Raw genomic sequence first — 10,363 nt, 5'->3', positions numbered from 1 at the left:
CATTTACTTATGTGGTGGAAATCAGTGCTTTCATGGACACCCTTGTAATTGGAGGAGAAATCCAAATACACTGTGAGTTGAGTAAACATTGAAATGTGGCTGTGCTGCAAAGATCTAGGAATTTGTATTGTGTCCTCAGCACTTATGCTTCAGACCAGACATTTTCAAAATGAAACAGAAAATGTTTGGATACTTTCACTCTTTGGTGTGGCCAGCAATGCTAACAAAGCTAAAAATGATGTAATTGGCCCTCCAGACTGAATGGATTGCCTGAAAGCTGGATTGAACTTCTCAAAGGCTGATTGATTTGACAAGTCTTCTGCTAGCCCACTTCAACTGACTTCTTCTTATTTGTACATGTGTAAACTAATTCCTGTGAAATACACTGCAGACTTGTTTAAATCAGTTTTCATCAGACTAAGTTCATCACTGCCAAAGCTTTCATTCTCTTTATAGGTTTCACATGAGAGCTAATCCAGGCTTCCTGCTGAGCAGTGGGTTTGCAGTCCAAGAAAAGTTCATGTATAATTACAATTTGAACAAAAATTCCATGTCTCTATCAGAGTTAAGGAAAAGAGGAGCTAATGAAAAAATTTCTTAAACATCTAGATAACAAAGATAATACGAATTAAGAGAAGTTTTAAGGACTTGACCTTACAAAGAGCTGAGAGTGCAGGGGCTTCAGAATATTACAAGAAGTGTTCGGTATGTCACAGGATAAAGCCCTTATTTATTAACACACACAGAGAGATATACATTATCTGTACTGCATGAAGGGCTGTCATATGACAAGAAATCCTGAAGAAATCAAGCCTGTGTCAGCATGTCGGATCATAGTTTGACATGTCCATGCCCTGATTGCTGCAGAGTTGACAAGTTCTTGTTCTATCTTTCTAGCTCCTCAACACCAATACAAGAATGGTTATTTGAGGCTTAGATAGGGTGACCTTATTTCCCTATACTGAATACTGGACACCTGGTAAAATTATTTGTATTCAAGTGAGTTCAAAGGCAATCAATCATACAAACTTGCAAATTAATATCAAGTTGACTGAGCCCCTGTTAAAAAGAAATATTGTGTAGTTGGATTCTTTTTATTCACCTTCTTATCGTTAAAGCTTTAGGGTTCACACCACACGGGGAGGGGTGACACATACACCCTCCCCCCACTCCCCCAGACACTGAGATGTGACACACTCACAAACTCCTGTACACCTCTCTTGCACAGCAGGAGTGACCGACCAACCTGACCCTCCCTGTTTGGTGCTCTCCACCCTCCATGCCTGGATGGGCCCCCGGGATGGACCTACCTCACCTGGTACCTGGCACTGCATCTTCACAAAGAAACACGTGGGTAGGGGGCACGCAGGGTCACATGCCCCCCCTCCTCAGATTTCTATCAGAGTTCACACCATAATGTGGCTAGCAGCAGCCTTTTGGCACTGTGCGGGAGGGAAGGGACAGGAGTTGCTTCCAGCTGCCAGGGTGGGGGAGGGGGAGAGGGAGAGGATGACCTGCCCCATGTGTTTGCAGAACTCATCTCTCCCCCCTTCTGCCCCCATGTGTGGCTGGAAGAAGCTTGTCCCTTCCTGCCCACACAGTGTTGAAAGGCAGCTAACACTTATAGGGTGCTGCTGGCCCAGCTGCCTCCAGTCTCCCAGTTCCCCCTCCACCTCCTGCCCCCACCCCGGCTACAGTATGGTCAGGAAGGAGTTAAGCCCTAAGGATGCATTGTGCTCCAGGGCCCAGGGAACCTGACTGCAGGAGCTTCAGGGAACCCAGCCAGAGAGGTGGCTCAGCAGGGGAGGGTGCCTAGGGGATGGAGCAGCCTCATGCTCCGTGGGGGCAGGACCCAGGGCAGGGTGTGTGTGAGAAGAGGGTGCTAAGTCCCTGCCCCAGGGGCTGCTGTGGAGCCTGCAGGGTCGGGGGCACAGACAGAGCTTAGTGAAGGGCAGAAGGGCTTCCCATGCCAGTGCTGTGTGGGGCTTTGGCATGTGCCGGGCTTGGCTTCTCCTGGTCAGTGCCCCAGGCTGGAGGGTCTTGGGCTTTCCCAGGGCGCTGGCCCAGCCAGAGGCAGTGGGAGAAGGAAGGAGCCTGTCGGCCAGGCTGTTAGTAAGCTGAGCGCTCCAACCAGGGGCTGGTTCTCTGCACAGTACTGGGAGTGAGATGCACTCTGCCAGGTGGGATATGGAGGAGCAGCAGGGCTGATGGGTGGGCAGCAGAGGCTACATGTAACCGGCCGCCACCTGGAGCCTGCCCACACTCAGCAGCCACCGTAGCTCACAGTGCACAGCTGGTGCCGGCCGGAAACGGGACAGGCGGGCGTGGTCCTGCTGGACAAGAGCTGGCACGCAGCGGGGGTTGCGGTGATCAACTGGCAGGAGGAATGGCCAGCCCCACACACTGCATCTTCACCCCGCCACCAGCCTTGCATACCTGCACCCATCACCAGGCACACACCCCTTATCACCATTGGTGGGTGGGCAGCTGGCGAGCAGGGATCCAGCCAGCAGCAGGACCTGCCAGTACTGATGTGGAGAGACAGAAAATACAGGACAATTTGTCTATTTTAAGAAAAAGTTGTGACACCTGCAGGAGGGCTTAAATATGGGATTGTCCCTTTAAAAACAGGACGTTTGGTCATCCAAAGCTTAGAGAAATTGTGAGAAAACTGAATTTGGTTTGTTATTGTCAAAAAACAAACTAAATGAGAGAATCAGCCACAACAAAATGCTGTTTGCTAAACATTATTTGCCACCCTCAATGGACTTGCTAGGGAAACTCATGGTCAGGCTACACGTGCTGCCTTTCTGGTGAGACTTCTGCATCACCCTTTGCATGTGACAGCTGGCCACCGGCTGACGAGTTTGAAAACAAAGAGAGCCACTTTTGCCTTCTAAAATATTTTTTGAAACATACCAGTCACAAGCTTTTGACGTATTTGGTACATCTAGATCAGTAAGAGCAGAACCTTGCTAATGGACAACCAGATGTGTAACAATCCATTGGGATCATCTAGTCTGACCTCCTGTATAACATAGGCCATGGGATTTACAATAATTCAGATATTTCTATCATCATTTTTGGGGTAGCTAATGCTACAGTTAAGAGTGCAAAACCAGGTTGTATTAGAGCTCATTTTCACTCTGTGATACTTTTCTCTACATTTCTTTTTTTAGGTTGATATTTTCCAAGCTTGGTCTCTGTCCAAGTGAATTCTTTTGTAATTTTGTTAGTATATATATTTTACTAGAGAGATGCCAAATGACCAGCAATTTAAGGGACAGCTCAGCACTTTGAAGTCTGAATCCTCTAACAAGTATGAACCCTCCAAGATCCCCCCCCACCCACACACATACATTATTTTTTAAAAGTGCATATGTGGCAGGGAGGAGTTTTCTTCAGTCTCTCTAGGGTTACTAGTTGCTAGAAAGGGTTCCATCCCAGGAGGATGTGTAGTTAGAGCAGAAGACTGGTCAGAACTCTTTTGTGCTGTCACTCATGGCCCCACTGACTCTCTGGGTAACCTTAGGCAAATCATCTAATCTGCCTGTGCCTCAGTTTATCTATTTGTAAAACAACAAAAACTACTAAACCTGATTATTTTTCAGTCTGAATATTAGCTTTGTTATATTAAAGATCTAATAGATTTGTGAACTACAGATTAAGCGGTTAGAGAACCTTTTTCACAGTAGATATGTAAACAGTGGTTTACACATGGTTTATATTCATAGTGACTCTTCAAAGAGCAATCATCATTCGGTCCGCAGGGCATATAATTACTTTGAAAGTACTTAGTTACTACTCTGTCATATGCCATATTATATGCTTCACTACATCACTTAATAATAGCATCTATTCAGCCATATTTCACTGAAAAACGCCAAGGTTTTGCTACTGTATATCTTTCAGCGATGTACAGTGCAACCAAATTATTGCTGAAAATGTCACCCTGACATCTTTAAAGGCATTTATTGATATTTTGGAGAAAGAGAGAGAATTCTTTAAAAAGACCAACACTGGAAGAACTGGACTATGGTAGGTGAGTAGAAAGAACTTAGCAAGAGCAAACCATTGGATAATAATTTTTCTGTTGAGACACAAGCGAGAGAAGTGCTGTCTCAAACAACCAAGATCCACACTGTTTATTTATTTTGTGACATACAATAAAAACTGTACTGTACTGTATTGCATCAGGGCTTCCAAGAGGCGGGGGGCAAGTGGGGCAATTTGCCCCGGGTGCCGCAGGGGCCCCCAGAAGAGTTTTTCGGGGCCCCTGGAGTGGGGTCCTTCACTCGCTCCGGGGGCCCCGGAAAACTCTCGCGGGGCCCGGGCCCCTGGAGCTTCTTCCACTCCGGGTCCTCAGCGGCAATTCAGCAGCAAATTCTGGAGTGGATGGACCCCCCGCTGCCGAATTGCCATCAAAGACCCGGAGCAGAAGAAGCTCCAGGGGCCCGGTCCCCATGAGAGTTTTCCAGGGCCCCTGGAGCGAGTGAAGGACCTCGCTCCAGGGGCCCCGAAAAACTCTCATGGGGGCCCAGGAGCCCTTCTTCCCCTCCAGGTCTTCGCTGGCAATTCGGCAGAGGGGGGGTCCTTCCACCCTGGGACCCACCACTGAAGTGTTGGGTCTTCGACGGCAATTTGGCAGTGGGGGCCCACCACTGCCGAAGACCCCAAGCCCCCTGAATCCTTTGGGCGGCCCTGTACTGCGTCTTATTTCCCTGCACACTCTCACCCATTTGCCATGTTACATTAGTGTTAGGCCATTATGGGGCTGAGTCAAAGAGTTCAACAAGGAAGCTCAGCAACGGGTCAAAGGGAAGAGCCCTGAAAGTTCAAGAACTATCCCTGGTACCTCTTCTGACTGGAGGTCAGACGAGATGAAAGTTTTGGCAGCTGAACCTTAGCATACTATATACTATGTTAACTACAAAGTATATGGCCAAAATCCTGCCTAATTTTACTCCCACTGAATCATGTTAATAAGACATGTTAATTCAGAAAATAATTTCCAGCAGTGGAATTTCCAGACCTCACCCCAGCTAACGCAGAGGCCATGGAAAGAAAAAGGTAGAGATCTGCACACTCTCATTGGCAAGCAAGGCACACAAGACAAAGACCTATATTTATAGAATCATATTTAATGGCACAGAAGGAATGCATGCACTGGACAAGTCATGGCCACTGCACTCTAGCCCACTGCAGAGGTGATGTGCTGCCGCTACCATGGAATTTAAAAGTTCTTGGAGCTGGCTTCCTTGAGAATACCCATTTGCTTTTAGGAAAGGCACATTCTTTGTGGGAGTTTACAGGCACTGGTTTGAGTTATGGACACACCTCCTTTTTCAAAGTCCACACCTTCTTTTCATGGGCATGCTGTGACTTGCACAGAACTGCCAAGAATTGCTACCTACAGGGCCGGCTTTAGGCCAGTTCAACCAATTCCCCTGAATCAGGCCCCGCCCCTAAGAGGGCCCCATGCCAAAGCCCCAGTACGGCATACCGGCAAGAGCCGATGTGCCAGACCGGGGTGGCCCCTTTTCCCCAGGAGGCAATTTAAAGGGCATGGGGCTTCCAGCAGGGGCTGGAACCCCAGGCCCTTTAAATTGCCACCAGAGCCCCAATGCTGGAGCCCTGGGGTAGGGCTGTGAGGCTCTGGGGGCTATTTAAAAAGTCCGGGGCTTGGTTGCTTCTACCGTCCTGGCCCTTTAAATAGCCGCTGGAACCCCACTGCTTCCCCAGGGCTCCCGTGGCTATTTAAAGGGCCAGGGCAGTAGAAGCAGTGGAGTCCCGGGCCCTTTAAATAGCCCCCGAGCTCCAGGTGCTGCTGCTACCCTGGCGGGAGAGGGAGGAGGAGGAGACACTCACCGTACAGGGTGGGCTGTACCCCCTGCACCTGCACCCCCTGCCCACAGCCAGTCCCTGCTGCACCCCTTGCCCTGCCTGCAGCAGCTCCTGTCTGCAGCCAGCCCTGCACCCCATGCCCACAGCCAGCCCCGCACTCCCTGGCCTGCCTCCAGCCCCGTATGAGCCCCTGTCTCCTACCAGCCCCGCACTCCCTGTCTGCAGCCAGCCCGTCTCCAGCCAGACCCTGATGCACCCCCTGCCCTGCCCGCACCAGCCCCGCACCCCCTGCCCTGCCATGCTTGCACCAGGTCATACCCCATGCCCTGTCTCCAGCCAACCCCTGCCGCATCCCCTGCCTGAAGCCAGCCAGGCCTGCACTCTTCTGTCTCCAGCCCTGCCGACCCTTGCTGCACCCCTGCTGTGGCCCTGCCTGAAGCCAGCCAGCCCACCCCACACCCTCCTGTCTCCAGCCAGCCCTGCACCCCTTGCCCTGCTTGCAGCCAGACCTTACCTCCAGTTAGCCCCTGCCCTGCCTCCAGCCAGCCCCATGTCCACTGGTGCCCTGCAGTTCCCAGGGCAGTAATCCTGCACACCTGCTTTAATGAGGAGGGCAGGGAGCAGCTGGGACCCACACATGTGCACACTCTAAGGTGACCAGACAGCAAGTGTGAAAAATCAGGACGGGGTGGGGGGTAATAGGATCTTATATAAGGAAAAAAACCCAAAAATCGGGACTGTCCCTATAAAATCGGAACATCTGGTCACCCTAGCACACTCCCAGGGAGTGGTGGGGACCCACACATGTAAAACGGAGCTCATTTCTAGTTCAGGCCCATCTTTTTAAAAAAGAACTTTAGGTAGGGTTAACATATATCTGTATTTTTCTGGACATGTCCAGCTTTTTGGTTCTTAAATTGCCAGCCAGGAGGAAAATATGGATGTATGGTAACCCTATTGGTACAAAAAATACATACTGTGGCACATCCCTTAAATCAGAACTTTTTATAGGGAACCGGTTGCTAAGAAAGAAAAGGCTTTTTTTTACATGTTTTTTTTTTTTTAGTCATCCCCGCTGGGGCTCCGCTGAAAATGTTCCAGTTGGGCCCTGCACTTCCTAAAGCCGGCCCTGGCTGCCTACCTTGGTTTACTCAAGGGAACACCATACTAGCAATTCATTTTTAGTGTAACTTGCCCATTGGTCATGAGTGCACAGCACCACTTCTATTGTTTTTGTTCTGTTGCATAGCAGGCCAAAGACAGCATGATCAGGCCCTGATATTAGAACAAGAAGACTAAGTTAAAACGATGACATTTTTTCCCCTGTCAATATTAAGATGCATATAAAATGTAACACAAGATTTCTCTAAGTGCTACCTAACAAAGCTTAAACCTAACAGAGTTATGATGAGAGGAGGAAGGGAAAATTTTATCAAATATACTAAACGTACAATAAGATATAATAAAAAAAAAATCCTGTTTTTAAAGAGAAACCCAAGCAATCTGAATCACCAAATGTTATATTTGCCATAATATGAATAGGCATGTTTTCACTTTTAAAAAAAATTGTATATATATGATTTGTATTGAAACTTTGTTGTTTTATCTAAACCTTCTTGTACAATGTTGGAAAACTAATTACAAGCTCATATGAAAGCCAAAAATGGAACTAACAGGCCAGTTGAGTTTCCCTCTCTGACCAAGGTGAGCTACAAATAAACATCAAATGGTAAAAAGCAAATTAGATTTTTGCAGTGCTTGTAACTTTAATGATCTAAAGTTTTGCTTGTAACTTGGAAAAGGAATTTCTTTGAAAAATCCATCTAGCTTCTAGACCTCCAAAATGCAGCAGTCTAGCTATATGCATTTTTGGCCTGATAGCACTCACTACAGAAAATGTACATGAATCACCAAAATAAATGAAATAGCCAGTTCTTCAATCTATAGCACAAAAGATTTTTTCTTAGAAAGAGCAGAATAGCATAGGACATCTCCCCCAAGAAACATGTGATTCCTACCTATCACGCAGGGTACTACTGTATCCTGTACACCAGTAAATTAAACAATCTGAGGGGGATGCTCAGGCAGGAGTGAATAAGACTGGCTGGAGTATCTTCGCTGGGAGCAAGAGACTTTTGCAGAAGCCTGCCAAAGCAGGGAATGGCTACTGGGAGTAAGTGAACTCCAGCAGGGAAAAAGCTTCAGGCAGAAGGCATGGCAGACCCCCAGCAGGGAGATTGGGAGAAAGGACTATGCAGGGTTGAGAACTTTTATTTTGAATATTTTGTTATGTTAATAAATCCAGCCCCATGGAAGGGTGTTGCTGAACTTGAAAAGAGTTTGTTTTGGTAACTTTACTGTCAGAATCCTGAAAAGACGGGAAATTGAGGCAGGACACCTGGAGAGTGACCTCAGGCCATGAAGGGGTGCTCAGGAGGTGACTAGCCTGTTCACATAACTGAAACAATTACACTTTCAGTACAAATGGTGTGTAATGAGGCAGTCACCCTGCTCCGGCCCTGAAAGGGTTAAAAGCCAGTCCTTGGAGAGGGCTGGGGCTGAGGGCCAATAAGAAGAGGCTGGGAGGCAGCCAATCAGGGCCAGGCTGGGTGCTATAAAAGAACTGTGGGGCTAAAAGGCAAAGTCTCTCTCTCTAGCTTTGAAGAGAGAAGGGCCTAGCTGCCTGGGAGCACAATGGTGAGCAGAGTTTGGAGAGGGCAAAAGGAGCTGGGGAGCTCCAGCCTGGCAATTCCCCAGGCTGAGGCCTTGGTAAAGGCCTGTGGAGGTACTGGGGCTACAGAGGTGCAACCCAGAAATAGGCAAAGACAGTGGGTCCAACCCCCATGCCAGTGATGAGTGGCCATTACAGACTGAAGTTTGCCCCAGAGAACAGGAGCTAGATGATGACTAGCAGTAGCCACTGAGGCAAGGTGGGCATAGGGGGAGATGGTTCCCAGGGGAAAGGAGACCCGGAGTGTGGGGGCACTGCTGCAGGGCAGAACCCCAAGGAAAGGGGCCCTGGGGTTTGGGAGGGACATGGGGTTCTGAGACAGGAGAGACAGCGGCCAGCAGGAGGCGCTCTGAGGCTGGAAAAGAGCTAATTCCTGGATGACCAGCAGGAGGCACCACACCAGTGAGCGCTCGATCTGCTACATGGTGCCAATGTAGACATGATGGAGCGGAAGCTTCACAGTTATTAAATGTACATTCAGACCTCCTGTAAATCAGTTGCAACTCCCTTGAAGCCAGTGTCATTGCACCCATTTGAACCAGCTCTGAATCTGACCCTGTACTACATGTTTCCTCCAGGAGCAGAGGATTATACATAAACTAGTCTTATTCTGGAACAGCATCAAGAAACAAAATTAAAGAAATGAGCAGTGTGAAAGAAGAGGAAAAAGTGGTTCATATATTCAGAGCTCTCCAAAGTTAAAGTGATTCTCCAGGCTGAAGTCAAGGCTGGTGTCCAAATGAAAGCAAAAAGATGGATTTGCTTTCTGAAATGAGGTGACATAAAATAAAAGCAATTGTGGGTCATTTCAGTTCTGAGTTGCTGGTGGTTTGTCATTCTCTGGATGTTCACCAGAGCCAGCTCTTGTTTCTTACATGCCACAAAAGATTTTGCTGCCTCTGATCCTCTCAGTATGAAAAACTGGCGCTTTGCCAGGGTGGAGAATACAGGCATATAGGGAGGCAGTACTGGTTAAAGGACTAAAAGCCAAGAGAGCCCAACTTCTAATCACTCTCTCACTGTATAGATTTGGATACATGACTTAACTGATGGGCCTCAGTTTACCCATCTAAAATGTTGATGAGAAATAATTCCTACGCCACAAAGGTGCTGAACGGAGGACTACGTAGTTATTATTTGTAAAGTGCTTTGAATGTGTAAAGCACGTGTCGTGTATAAGCACCAAGTGGTGGTGTTCATTTTTTTAAGAACACTAATATAATGGTCAATCCATGAAGTTGCTTCTTTATCTTTAAGTGCTGCTTTCTAGTTCAAGAAAGAGCTTGGCTCTGATGCTGAGAGATCAACTTCAATGACATCGTTCACCTTTGCTCTGGCAGTTAAATTCTTGTCCTTCGCACATGTACGTATTGACGTTCTGCTCTCACTGTGATTGGGAAAACCTCCAGCTTTGTGCCACAAGATAGACACTTTGCATTTCCCTTGCAGTAACAATCTGCTCACTGACAAGACTCACTTGGAGGTGACTGTGATTATTAAAAATAAATAGCACAGCATGAGCTTTATCTGATTCATTAACTGTGTGATAGTGCCATTAAGAAGCAGGATGAGAAGTGTAAATCAGACTTTCAAGGCATTGTGTCATTTATGGCCGACCTAGTATCTGGATTCAGATCACTGGCAGTAGTCAGCATGCATTCTGATCCTTGCTTTGAACACATTCCTGTCATAGAGACATAAAAGTGAAACTACATTCCAGAGTCAGGTTCTGTTAGAAGCACTTCACCATAAAATGCCTCACAATCATCAAGGATCTATTAAATCATT

General features: G+C 47.6%; 1 long non-coding RNA gene across 1 annotated transcript; it reads left to right on the top strand.

Annotated features, from left to right (window-relative positions):
• Positions 1–3,206: 3,206 nt before the first annotated feature.
• Positions 3,207–9,690, top strand: LOC116821014 (uncharacterized). Its single transcript, XR_004372804.2, has 3 exons — positions 3,207–3,319; positions 3,913–4,042; positions 9,154–9,690. It is a non-coding gene; the product is annotated as an uncharacterized LOC116821014 (long non-coding RNA).
• Positions 9,691–10,363: the final 673 nt, after the last annotated feature.

The sequence above is a fragment of the Chelonoidis abingdonii genome, chromosome 2, assembly GCF_003597395.2.
Source record: "Chelonoidis abingdonii isolate Lonesome George chromosome 2, CheloAbing_2.0, whole genome shotgun sequence".
Taxonomy (NCBI): Eukaryota; Metazoa; Chordata; order Testudines; family Testudinidae; genus Chelonoidis; species Chelonoidis abingdonii.
The sequence above is the reverse complement of the archived record's forward strand: the minus strand, read 5'-3'. Positions and strand labels throughout refer to the sequence as shown.